This window comes from Pavona decussata, unplaced genomic scaffold (genome assembly GCF_977016875.1).
Source record: "Pavona decussata unplaced genomic scaffold, jaPavDecu1.1 SCAFFOLD_140, whole genome shotgun sequence".
Taxonomy (NCBI): Eukaryota; Metazoa; Cnidaria; class Anthozoa; order Scleractinia; family Agariciidae; genus Pavona; species Pavona decussata.
In genome coordinates this window covers 1,318,826-1,333,051 of record NW_028145553.1, presented here as the reverse complement: position 1 = coordinate 1,333,051, position 14,226 = coordinate 1,318,826, and the positions used below count along the sequence as shown (strand labels likewise).

Below are 14,226 nucleotides of genomic sequence, written 5' to 3'. Positions count from 1 at the left end.
CTCAAAAAAGCCGCTCTGCAGGCTGTTGTCGACCTGGCTGGCAAAACAAAAACTTTGAGAGCGAGCTGGCTGGAATATGATTATAACCGCGTATGGCTGACAAAAAAATGAAAAACATTGTTCCTGGCTGACTATAAAGGCTCAAGTTTCTTTTTCTGGCTAGAATTCTGTCCACTTTCGATTCCTGGCTTGAATTTGTTGTCTGGCAATTGATTCCTGGCCTCCGATTCCGATCAAATGTGCAACAATGATCTTGATCAGTCATGTGTGAAGGCCTATTCATCCAATGGCTGACTGGCACCCCCAAAATCGTTAACGTTTAACTTATATCGAAAAGGGCGCGGTGCACTGTTCCTTTGCTCGCAGGCTGGAATCGTTGCAATCGCGTTCGGTACATTCTGTCCCGGTCCTATTGCAAGACGTCTTCCCGGATCATAGAGGAATATACCATCCTTATCAAAATGTAAGTAGGATGTTTCATACAATCTATTTTGATCAGTGAGAGTGCCGTAGAGTGCCGTCGTTATAATGAAACAGATGAACAGCGATGAACGTTGATAAGAGTTTTATACTTTCGTTCTTTTGCAGTTCCATTCTTTGCTCACCAAAGGGAGTTTAGTTTTTGGTCGTTTTGGAAAACAGCTCAGTAGCTCACAGAAGAGAGAAAGGTAGGCAACATTTTGCTTGCTGAATGCTCCTAGACATGATTTTACGCAAATGGTTTAAAGTACAACGCCGCTTGTTTTATGATTGCTTCAGCTGTAATGATTACCCCTGTTTTATCAAAGCTGTTGTGAATGAGTTGAGCATGACTGTATTAGGTAGGCTTTCCTCTACAAAAAAACGCTGAGGGATCCTGTAATAAGAATTAGCTGAAAATTCGTACGCTTGTAGTTTTATTTTAATTTGACTGAATCATGTTTCATGTTTCGACAAACCGCGCATCTTTTTTTCTCAAAAACACTGGCCCAAACGTAAACCAACAGCGACAAGCAAATTCTGCGTGTGTTAATTGGGGTTGGCAGGCCTACACAGCTCCAAAGTACGTGTTCTGGTTTTCAAGCCTTTGTTATAATTTTGCTCTCACTAGTATGTCTTTGAGTGAACGCCCATTTCTGTATGATATTATGGGCGGATCCTTGAAAATTTCGCTTAGCAATGGTTGTTGCTGTATGAAGTACCACTTGCTCATTAGGATTTCTTTCAGATTTGGAACTGCTGGGTGGTATTGCGTTATGAAGGGCAGGATTCGTTTCTTTGCATTGTTCTGTCGGAGGAGAGCCCGTTTCCTTCCTTCGAACTTCACTTCCGAGAGCGTGTTGTAAATAACATTTTTCGGGTAACCTCTCTCCATTAGGTGTGTTTTAAATTTGTCAATGTTTTCTTCAAACGTTTCCTTTGTAGAGTTTGTAGAGTTTTTAGTTTGTCCTTAGGAGTCTAAGTGCTTCACCTTTAACAAAGCCCTTCTTTACTCCTGGAGGGTGACAGGATGTGAAAAACGTGTACTGGAATGTCTCTGTAGGTTTGAAGTGCGTTCTCATGTCGAGAATTGACTCTGTTGAATCTTATGCCCTTGTAGATAACTGTGTCTAAAAAGGTCGTTTCTGTACATGATATTTCAGCCGTAAATTTAATAGTTGGGTGGTGTTTATTTGTTTGTTTAATGAACTGGTCGACAGTACCTCTGTTGGTTTGCCAGAGGGAGATTATGTCGTCGATGTAACGTTTCCAAACGAGCGGTTTGTGAGCGCTTTTGTCTACGATTTGTGTTTCAATTTCCGCCATGAAAATATTTGCGAAGGCTACTGCCATTATAGTGCCCATGGCGGTTCCTTGTGTTTGCAAGTAGTCCCGTTCGTTAAATTGAAAATAGTTTTCTTGCAAAATCAGTTTGAGTGCTTTCTTAAGTGAGCGCTTAGGGATGGGAGGTCCGTCTCTGTAGAAATTTTCGTATGCTGTACATTCTATATTTATACCCTCCTCTTGTGGTATGTTCGTGTATAGGCTCGTTACGTCCATTGAGACAAGGATCACATCTTTCGGGAGTGTTGTTCTCTCGATAAAGTTTACGAAGTCTGTTGTATCTTTGAGATATGACTTCTGTTTTTGTGCTATAGGCTGAAGAATTTTGTCAACGAAGAAGGATAGCCTTTCTGTAGGTCCGTCCCACCCTGATATTATTGGTCTCCCAACTGGAGTGGGTTTGTGGATTTTAGTCAGAGTGTAGAATATGTTTCAACAAGCCGCGCATCTTTTTTTCTCAAAAACACTGGCCCAAACGCAAAGCAACAGCGACAAGCAAATTCTGCGTTTCAAACAATGGGACTGACGATGGTCATTTGTGGTAAAAAAGTCTTGCAGAGGCCAGATACGAGTTACAGCTACAACAACAGGGGCATGGTCAAGCTGTGTACTGGATAATAATTATTGGTTCATTGCCGGTCAAGAACTTCGGATATTTCATTTTTTTAAAATGGCAGTTTAATAATGGCAATTTACTGAAACACGTGATTTACTTTCTCCCTGTTGGTTTGGTCTTTTGAAGCCTGTTACGTGCGCACCAACAAAGTTATTCTTAGGGCCTTCATTTCAACATAACGACGCTTTTGCCGCTTTTCCGGCCTTGTCAAACACGTCTCCAGATTTTATTACTACGAAAATTGTTATCTTTTTGCTTCTTCTTAAACGTACAAAGTCTCTAAATGAACTCGTTTTTTTTTTTTTTGGCCGACTACAATATGCAGCCGGTAAAACTGAATTTTGATGTTTTTGTCAACTAAAATCTGCACTTCAGTGTAGTTTGGACTGCAGGTCTGTTCATTTTCACGCATTATCAATTTCCTTTCCTAACTCGAACAGATTTTCGCTTCCCTTGACCAAAGTTTACCCCGATAACTCGAATTTCTGGTTCTTATAACTCGACAGGAGCTTTTCTTATTGTGTGATCGAACAAAGACTGGAGCAATTTGATTTTTAAAATTAGTCAAACGAACAGATCACGTAATTGACAGTTACATGTGATCATAAGAGTCATACCGGATGCGGTTATTTGCTGTCACAAAACTTGAAAGAAACAGTGCTACAGTGTACAGTGCATTTAAAAAGTTTCCATTAAAATGTCTGTAAAAAAACATTAGGCATTTAAGCTGGAGAGTTCGTCAGAAAATAGAGTCATTAGCAGAACGAAACTTCAGGAGCTCCCAGCGACAGTAGACGCTGATTTCTTTTTTTGGTTCTAAAATGCAATCACCACTGAATAATAAGGACCAGTAAGAACGTTACGTACAGTTTCATTTACAGTCGTTGCAGTTTATCGTTACAGTTGTTTAAAATTTTTTTTTTTTTCTTGAAATAAGTTTAATATCCGTAATTTGCACTACATTGTATACCGAGATGCGACATTTTGTTGACCGATTCAATGCCCCTTGCAGCCTCAGTGAGTAAATTGACAGTAGCTTTATCAGTTTATGTCTTGTAAAGAGCCAAGCAGGAAACACCTTGAGACAGTGTTCCAGCCGATAATTACAGATATATTGTCTAAGGAAACAGATGTTGTGGTAAAAAACATTCCTTGCCAATTGTTGGTTCCAGAAAGACAGTGTGACTGAGAGCAGTATGAGATAAAGGAAACAGAATGCCGGCCCAACCAGGTCGAACATTTTAACAAACAAAAAAAAAACTGGAGCAGAATAAACACTGCCAAGTTCCAGCAATAAGTTGAATAACAAAGTGCAATATCCCAGAGTTGAGTGCATAGGACACACCTCCAAAGGGGCGATCAAGTGGGTTGTACACTCATGTGGCAAAGTAATAAAAGCACAAAAACAACATGACAAAAGCCTAATGAAAAACCACATTCGACGAAAAAATCCCGACTTCACAGGAATTGTGTACATTTCTACCGACTTGTACCTTTCTGGTTTGGACGAGGAACAGCGTACCTTGCTGCAATCTTGTGACCTACAGTTACTAATCCAGTAAAACTTTCTCGACATTTTCTATTTTTATTTTTACTAGGGTTAACGAGGGCCCCACAGTGGGCACCAAAATTATATCATGCACAAAGTGTGTCACACCTTGCCGAAATCTACCGCCTGTTTCCTAAGCGCATTACCGCGGGGTTTGTCTTTCCTATTAAAGCAATTCCGTAGTTGTGTTTTTACGAAATGTAAACTGTAAGCATGAGTTAGGTATATATACAGGCACATTATGTTGAATTGTTAAACTCCTTGACGAAGGAAGTAAGTGTAGTGTGCGTTAGTCACACCAAACGCGTAGGAGAAATAAAGAAGTTATACAACTTAGTTTTTATTAAAAATTTTATTAAAGTGTTTTGACAAACGAAGAGAAATACGATGTCTGGTTATTATTTTATTCAAAGTCTAACTAAAACCTTTATAAAAAGATGTTATCTAATGTATGAATTGTCCTTTCAGTTTTCCTACATTCGATAGAGACCGTCCGGTCCCGCGCGCGTATGTAAATGAAAACCGCGGGGGATTTATTGACCGGTTGCGCAAAGTGTTGTTTTTTTTTTTTTTTTTGTCCTTACCTCGCGCTTGTCTCGCCAAATTTGCCTGCGAAAAGGAAAAACCTCTGTAGACAGGTTCAATTTCATAAATTTGACCGACGCTATGTAGCTTCGAAATGTCAAGAAAAACTAAAGAGGTTTATTGACGGAGTTGCTTTACACCCCACATGTTGTGAAAACAATAATGAAGTGTCAACGTGGTTTTGCGGTCATATTTCTTTGCTGCGTTTCATTATAAGTAACGAAATGGAACTTCCATGTAGTTACTTGAAAGCTTGTCTTTTCGACTTTTCGTGGGTAAACGAAATTTGATAAATGTGACCGAGAAGAAAACAAATGGGTTTCATCGACACTCGACGATTCGTGGTAACGTAGTTACGCGGCAAATCTAAGCAATTAATTTATTCCTGATCAAGGGAAAAGGAAAGGGAGAAGGAAAAAAACGCCTGATACGTTTATTAGACCAGCCGCCAACCGCCCCCTAATTTAAGTAAACCAAGGTGTGGTTGAACTGTCATTTACGAGCCCATCAGGATTCACCGGAACTCAAATCACGAGACGCGAGAAAATGTCTGCAGAATATAATTTGTACAGTTACATTTATACAAGCATGAAAACTTGGCCGTGTTTTGAAAAGCAAAAGTGCTCGGAAGCAGGGTGAGATGGCGCTCGGGAAAAATATACAAAAAAACCGTGTTGATATTTCTTTGATCTGTTTGTTATTAACTTGCCGTGCATTTTGTAGTTATACTACAAGTACAAGTTGTTAATTGCTCGACTCTTTGTCACGAACTGGAGATCATTATCGTGAAAGTCAAGACCGCGCGAAAGTGTTGAAAGGCTCCATGAAAATTCTCCGAGTGGATCTTCAGATGGCTATTTAAAGGCCCGGGGGGGGGGGGGGGGTACTCCTCAGAATTCTTGGTGGGGGTGTGCCGCCCGGGTCTTCGAATCCCGACCCTATTTCAGACCTAAACATGCCATTTTCCACACCCGTTTTCAGACCTGACCTCTAAAATTCATACCCGTTTTCAGACCTGATAATTATGCATCAGTGCTGAACGGAAGTTGACGCAAGGAGTAAAAGTAAGCTGGAATGAAATAGTTTATCTATTTCTTTTTCTCACTATCAGTTAGCAGGAGCTCCTGCAGTTAGTCGTTCCAGTTACGTACTGAGAAGAAAAATATGTTTGTAAGCTTTCGTAAATGTTCCCCGCCCCAAAAACCCGACCCGATTTCAGACCGCAATTGTCAAAATCTATACCCCATTTCAGACCAAAACGGCTCAAAAACCATACCCTTCAAGGCGGCACATACCTATATACCTTATAAAGGGGAGTACCCCCCCCCCCCGGGTTTAAAGGATAATATGAAGAACAAGATCGAAGGCTACCCAAGAGTCGAGCGAGAAAATATATCGCCGTTTTCATTTTGTAAACAGTTCTGCAACATTCAAACACTTTTGTGGTTTTCAAGAAACCCCCCGAGAGGACGACCAAGACATCTTTACCTGAACAACACTCGATCGGCTTTCAGAGAATTATAATTGAAAATATGACAGCTAAATAATCATAAGACAGCAAACCATAAGCATATTGTCTCTCGACCAATCAGAGAAAAAAACAGAATCTGTTTTTTGAACATATGATGCGACAAGTAAATGTATTATGCCCTCCTTCCCCGCGTTTAAATCAGGGATGGGGATATGATCGCATGCTAGCAATAATGCAAAACCCATTAAACTGTGGAATGTCCGGCTGTCAAAATTATTCAATCAGAATTACGCCATTTCATTCGTGACAAAATCTGTAGGCGCTAATGAGTTTTTTGTTGTTTTGCGCGAGAAAATGAATTTTAAAATTTCAAGACCTTCAGACGTTGGGAAAAGTGGTGAGAGGCCGGTCCAAAGAGAAAGCAATTGTAACAATGTTTGTAGAGTTTGCCAGGTAAATCTAAAAGTGACATATGGCAAATGTGTGGTTAAAGCTTGTGGAAATATATCCAAACCGTCGGCGAGGAAAGAAAGAGCCTTTTAACACTTTCGTGCGGTCTTGACTTTCACGATGATGATCTCCAGTTCGTGACAAAGAGTCGAGCAATTAACAACTTGAAGTATTAACTACAGAATGCACGGCAAGTTGATATCAAACAGATCAAAGAAATATTGGGATTGCAGTGATTGCTTCTTACATCGATTTACAGTTGGCCTGCATTGCCTGTTTATGTTTCAATTGTATGCGACACATCTATAACACAGTGATTGTAGAAATCAAGATCCACAGACTTATCTGTGGCACTTCCCGCCGATGCAAAGACAACATCCCCCTTCGATGTCTTCTAAACAAACTAGCTTCTGAGCCAAATATCAGGCAGTCAAATTCATGGCCTCGACTTCCATATTCTGGTCGCTAATAATTCTGAAAAGAGACTATCAGAATGCAAAGAAATTATCCACGGATATTTTCGCCGGAAGATGACCAAAATAAAAATGGGTTCAAATTTGAAAACGCTGGGCCGACCTTTTAAATTTTTGCTGTCGTAACGCACTAAAACTCGGTTTTGTTATTTTTTGGTTCAACCTTTCATCTCAGTAGAATTACTAATAATATTTCTTTAAATTAGTGATTTAGAAATTAACTGTAACACAGTGTTCAAAGTTTAAATTAAGTGATTTTCTGTCCAAAATTATGATATCTCCTATGATACTGCCCCTCTTAATAGTCTTTAATTTAGTTTCTTTCAGTAGAAGTAAAAGACAACCAAAAAAAATGTTTCCGGCCCTGTAACGAATTTTACGACGACGTGTTTGAAAAAAAGTAGATGATATATATATCCGGTTGATAGCAAAAATTTTGCCTTTTTCTACGGGGGATACGCATCTTGTCTTAATGTTGTCTGTCAACAGGAACAAAAAAATATTATTAAAATTGGCTGGTTTTGTTAGAATTTATCGCCTGTTAAGTCCTGTTAGGCTAACGCTTTTCAAACTCTCGCATTCTTTATTCCAAAAAAAGCTCTAGAGCAGTTTACGAGTTGTTCCTTTCAAGAATTGAGTTGATTCCTTTCCTCTCGTTGTTCTAGAATTATTGTGTAACTAAGGTCAGAAGAGGTCACTGAAACAAAATAGGTCAAAGCCCCATGGCATTTGCATGTAATTGAGGGGCTTTAATTTTGTAACGCTATTGCGAGTTTGCCGAATTCTTATGTAGTGATTGGGTTTTCGGGACAAAACTTTCTAAAACTACAGAAAGAAAAGAAAATCAATAATAAGAAGTTCTCGTTACCCGCAAAAATTCTCCAGCCGTGTGTCGATCGGCGGTCTTTTTAGCACCAATTTGACAGGAGTCTGTGAGTTCACTCTGGTGACAAAAACCGAATACCTGCGAATACCGAAGATCGGAAACGAAAGGAGGCGTTAAATATGGCAGAGCTTTGTGTTCCAACTATGCCAAAAATTCTATTTAAATAACTGAACATTTTTCAATCACGATTTAATTCGTTTTTGCACTTCCATGTGTTCTTGAAATATCCAAGTTACTGGTGTACAAACGTTTAAAATCTCGTACTGAACGTGCGTCAAAATTTATACCTTCCTTTTTTGTGTTGTTTTAACGCTTTCACTTGGGAGTTTAATAGGAGAAACCGGCGTTCAAATGATCTGATGCCTTATCGTGATTGACAGTACTATTGCAAGACAGCAAGCGGGAATCATGACTCACAGGCAAAACGAGGATTGCATTACTACTGAAAACACCATCATCTATTTCACTGAAAAAACGACATATCGCAATTTTTCAGATTTTTCGCGGCGCCTTCTTCGCTTAGCTGTGAGATCGGCACCTTTCTTTCGTTCTTTCTCCTCTCGGTTTCCTTCCTTATGTACATGCATGTATTTCTGTATTGATAGATCAACTAACTCGAAAAGAGCCGTAGTTTATTAAGTGATGAGTCGGGGAGGGCGAGATACCCTTCAAAATCAGTGCATTAAAGTTGCATTTTACTTTGCTCAGATGTTTCATTTCACAGGCTTGGTCGGTGTCTACGATGACGCAACCAGATCGTGGAACGAGACTCTCGGATGACTTTTGCGGTCATTTTCTAGCGAAGACTCAGGTTTTGAAACAGGCGGTGTAAAGTCTTAACTGTCGTTGTACTCGTTTCCAGTAACTGTTAACAACATTTACTGTTTACTGTGATGGCTTTTGCTGCGAAACTTTGCGGCTCCTGTCGTGAAACTTTTACGGTGATTGCGTTACTGTTGCTTTTGCTGCGAAACTTTGCGGCTCCTGTCGTGAAACTTTTGCGGTGATTGCGTTACTGTTGCTTTTGCTGCGAAACTTTGCGGCTCCTGTCGTGAAACTTTTGCGGTGATTGCGAGACGACTGTTGCTTTTGCTGTGAAACTTTGCGGCTTCTGTCGTGAAACTTTTGCGGTGATTGCGTAACAACATACGACCTCGGCTTTTGCTGTGAAACTTTGCAGCTGCTGTTGTGAAACTTTTGCGGTGATTGCTTTACGACATACGACACAATGTTTTGCTGTGAAACTTTGCAACTTCTGTTACGAAACTTTTGTAGTGATTGACTTACGACATACGTGAATTCGACTGTTGCTTTTGCTGCGAAACTTTGCGGCTCCTGTTGTGAAACTTTTGCGGTGATTGCGTTACTGTTGCTTTTGCTGCGAAACTTTGCGGCTCCTGTCGTGAAACTTTTGCGGTGATTGCGTTACTGTTGCTTTTGCTGCGAAACTTTGCGGCTCCTGTCGTGAAACTTTTGCGGTGATTGCGAGACGACTGTTGCTTTTGCTGCGAAACTTTGCGGCTACTGTCGTGAAACTTTTGCGGTGATTGCGTTACAACATACGACCTCGGCTTTTGCTGTGAAACTTTGCAGCTGCTGTTGTGAAACTTTTGCGGTGATTGCTTTACGACATACGACACAATGTTTTGCTGTGAAACTTTGCAACTTCTGTTATGAAACTTTTGTAATGATTGACTTACGACATACCTGAATTCGACTGTTGCTTTTGCTGCGAAACTTTGCGGCTCCTGTTGTGAAACTTTTACGGTGATTGCGTTACTGTTGCTTTTGCTGCGAAACTTTGCGGCTCCTGTCGTGAAACTTTTACGGTGATTGCGTTACTGTTGCTTTTGCTGCGAAACTTTGCGGCTCCTGTCGTGAAACTTTTGCGGTGATTGCGAGACGACTGTTGCTTTTGCTGTGAAACTTTGCGGCTTCTGTCGTGAAACTTTTGCGGTGATTGCTTTACGACATACGACACAATGTTTTGCTGTGAAACTTTGCAACTTCTGTGATGAAACTTTTGTAGTGATTGACTTACGACATACATGAATTCGACTGTTGCTTTTGCTGTGAAACTTTGCGGCTACTGTCGTGAAACTTTTACGGTGATTGCGTTACTGTTGCTTTTGCTGCGAAACTTTGCGGCTCCTGTCGTGAAACTTTTACGGTGATTGCGTTACTGTTGCTTTTGCTGTGAAACTTTGCGGCTCCTGTCGTGAAACTTTTGCGGTGATTGCTTTACGACCTACGACACAATGTTTTGCTGCGAAACTTTGCAACTTCTGTTATGAAACTTTTGTAGTGATTGACTTACGACATACGTGAATTCGACTGTTGCTTTTGCTGTGAAACTTTGCGGCTACTGTCGTGAAACTTTTGCGGTGATTGCGTTACTGTTGCTTTTGCTGTGAAACTTTGCGGCTCCTGTTGTGAAACTTTTGCGGTGATTGCGTTACTGTTGCTTTTGCTGCGAAACTTTGCGGCTCCTGTCGTGAAACTTTTGCGGTGATTGCGTGACGACTGTTGCTTTTGCTGTGAAACTTTTGCGGTGATTGCGTTACAACATACGACGTTGGCTTTTGCTGTGAAACTTTGCAGCTTCTGTTGAGAAACTTTTGCGGTGGTTGCCCTTCGACATACGATATAGGGTTTTAGTTTGCAGTTACTGCTCTGATTTAGCATTCTTTCATTTCCTACAGGTTGGGTTCCTTGCTTTTCTGGCCGTGAAGAAGCATGGAAGACGATGGCCAGCCAAGGCCTGGTGAGAGTTCCGGAAAAAAGTAAGTGGGAGAGACATTATTTTGTTATACAGTAAAAACTCTTGAGTAAGAACCTGTCTTTGTTGAAGAAATCCTAAACAGGCTCTTGTAAGGTAGTCCTTAACAGAAATGTGGGCTATATAGGTCCATCAACAAGTTCTTATTTTTCTTAATAACAAAAGCGTATAGTCGCTGAAAGAATCTAGAGGTACTGTCTAATGCAGTGCTATAATGTTCGCACTGTAAATTACGTGTTCTTTATTACCATCAAAACAAAGAGATGTTTTATGAAATTTTGGCCTTTTTTCTATGCCTCACAGCTGATTTTATTTCACTAAAAAGCATTTTTTTTAGAAAAAGAGCTCGACTTAATTAGATTTAAGGATTAGGAGGTTCTTATTTAAAGGGACAGTCTTAATTAGATATTTTAGCTTTACAGGTTCTTACTAGCGGTTTTTTTACTGTAGACTTATTGCATGAGAAAACGTAAAGCGACCTTCATTCTTTCGTTTCACCTGGCTGCAGATTAAATGACTGTGCATCCATTGCATTTGCCTGTTTCTTCATCGTTTCGTTTCACCTGGCTGATTAAATGACTGTGCATCCACGGCATATGATTTCTTCATCATTTGGTTTTAACTGGATGATTAAATGACTGTGCATCCATTGCATTTGATTTCTTCATCGTTTCGTTTCAACTGGGTGATTAAATGACTGTGCCTCCACGGCATATGATTTCTTCATCGTTTCGTTCCAACTGGCTGATTAAATGACTGTGCATCCATTGCATTTGATGTCTTCATAGTTTCGTTTCACCTGGCTGATTAAATGACTGTGCATCCACGGCATATGATGTCTTCATTGTTTCGTTCCAACTGGCTAATAGAATGACTGTGCATGCCTTTGAGTTTGATTCCTTTATCATTTTGTTTCAACTGGCTGATTAAAAGAGTGCATGTGCATCCATTGCATCTGATTACTTTATCATTTCGTTTCACCTGGCTAATTAAAGATGTGACTATGTATCCATGGCATATGATTCATTCATCGTTTCGTTTCAACTGGCTGATGAAAAGACTGTGCATCCATTGCATGTGATTCCTTAATCGTTTTGTTTCAACTGGCTGATTAAATGATCGACTGTGCATCCATTGCATGTTATTACTTCATCGTTTCGTTTCACCTGGCTGATTAACTGACTGTGTATCCATTGCATGTTATTACTTCATCGTTTCGTTTCACCTGGCTGATTAAATGACTGTGCAACATTGCCCTGCTTTTTCACTATGTTTTTTTTTATGAAATGTTAATATCACGCTTGTTTTAGTGTAATAACTTGATATATACAAACAAACAAATGACAAGGACAACAACAAGCAGTAAACTTTCTGCTAGTTAACGAAGAGATCGCCTAGTCCTGATGACTTGCATCATAACAAAGATGGTTTTATGGCTCGAGTAAATGTTGTTACTGTGGTTAAGCAAAGCCTATATCCCGCTGTGAATGTCAGCTGTCAATATAAAAGAGGAAAAAATGCAAGACCTTACTCCGAGATTGCTGATTAAAGGATTCTTGGTGTCTTTGGAAACTATTAGTACCTGACATGTCTGGGGGAGTTAAAGAATCAATGCAGTGTGCAGCAGGGAGCTGGATAGCCGTAAAACGTTGAGTATGAACCTTACCTTCTTGTTTTCCCTTTGTTTATTGTTTTCGGACTCTCAGAGTAAAGAGTAACAATTAAGGAAAAAAAACTTTAATCTGGTGAAGTTTTGGTCTGCCAATGGAATGTAGATAAAAAAGTTACCATTCTACGTCGAATTGATGTCAAAAAAGTCTTTTTAGCAAATTTTAACTCAAAATGTCTCTGGCTGGCAAAAACTGGTGTACGCAATTACTTGCTGGCAAACTAGAAATTTTTTTTCTGTCCTGGCTGGCATTGTCTACCTTCTGCTATTTTAATCTTTGCTGGCTCGTTGATGGACATCATAGATATGGCTGGCTGGGATTTTAATTTCTTAATAGTCCTGCTCGCTGGCAGTGAAGAGCGGGTATTTTTTTCCCAGGAACGTTAAATATTAACCAAGATTGACGTGGGGACACTCAGCTGGTGTTAAGTGTATCGTAAAATTAATTTTCTATGAACGAGTCGTTGGGTACTCCTGCTTGATTTTTCCGGTAGTATACACACGAGCCTCAGGCTCGTGTGTATACAAAGAAAAATCAAGTCATGAGTGGGATATTCACAGTAAACGACGAGAAAGCACTGCATAATTAATTTATCCCATGCAACTCATTGAATTAACTTTCCTGTTCGACGTCTGATTCCAGCAATTCAAAATAAAGGTCAAAACTGGGGTATTCTTCTTCCATGTTTTGGTTGTTGACAGTATTTTTTCTGAATGAAAATTTTGACATGTCGCAGGCTCTTCAATCGATCTTTTGGCGGGAAAAATTAGTAGGCCGCGAGGAACGCCGGGATTTTTTCGTGGAATACTACCCGTTGCATACCGCAGAATATGTAATGGATTTCTAGCTTTCTGATTGGCTGTATTCTCTAGCTCTATGGCATGGGATAAACAAATGTATATTTTTTGTGAGTTTCCAGTTTTGAAAAGTGAAGTATCACCACTGTGTGTCTGTGTTTTACTGTTTTGAATGGATGACATCCGCATTCTCGACTCCACAGCTCTTCCCTTTTGCGCATGACTGACGGTGTATATGACGTAATCAAGCCGAGAGGCTCTGGGGCCGAGAATGTTGACATCCGGGAAACCGATTCACCTAATATTTCCTGAAACTTTTTTAACAAAACGTAAACTGTTTTAGTAAGCTCACAGACTCACAAAAAATTATATATTATCTAGAGCTCTTTAACGGACTATTCTTGCTTTGTTTTTTACGTTTGACCGTGGTTAATCATGACAGTTGCTTTGTGAAATAGCCCAGTCTTGACCTAAAGGGGAAGTGTCACCTATTTTGTGTCACTTTGAATAGCCAAAAGATATATTTGAATCGATGGAATCGTCAAAATAATGGTTCAGGTTTGTTATCAATAACCCTACCAATGCACAGAAACTAGTATTATTTGTGTTTGGCTGCGGATGGCTTGGATAAAAATGGATTGCAGGCCAATTTTTTCAAGTTCTGACTGTGTATTAGTTTGCTTTTTTGTCAGAGAACTGATCCCCTAATATTTTCTTCCTAGTGCTCTAATAGCAATTTCATGTTAGAAAAAAAGGTTCTTTGTAAAAAAATTTGAGCAGTTTTGACCAAAATACCACAAAATGGCCATGACAGTTCCCCTTTAATAAAGGAGACGAAAACAGACGATTTTACAACACAATACAATACAACCTTTATTTGCCATTACAAGTAAACAGTATACGTTACAATAATTAATTATATAATAAGTAAGAGATAAATACCGAGAACGGAGGTATTAATCCATATACATCCCGAGGGCCGTAGGCCCGAGGGATGTATATGTATTAATACCGACGTTCGAGGTATTTATCTGACTTATTTCATGAAATTATTCATTATTTATTTCGACATCATGATAATTTGCAAGTTAGTTGTCTAGGTAGTTAGTTATCTTATTTGTTATATAGAATTAACTTTTTATTAGCT

At 39.6% G+C, this 14,226-nt stretch overlaps 1 pseudogene; it reads right to left on the bottom strand.

Annotated features, from left to right (window-relative positions):
- Window positions 1-1,041: 1,041 nt before the first annotated feature.
- On the bottom strand, window positions 1,042-1,812 carry LOC146466886 (uncharacterized; annotated as a pseudogene).
- Window positions 1,813-14,226: the final 12,414 nt, after the last annotated feature.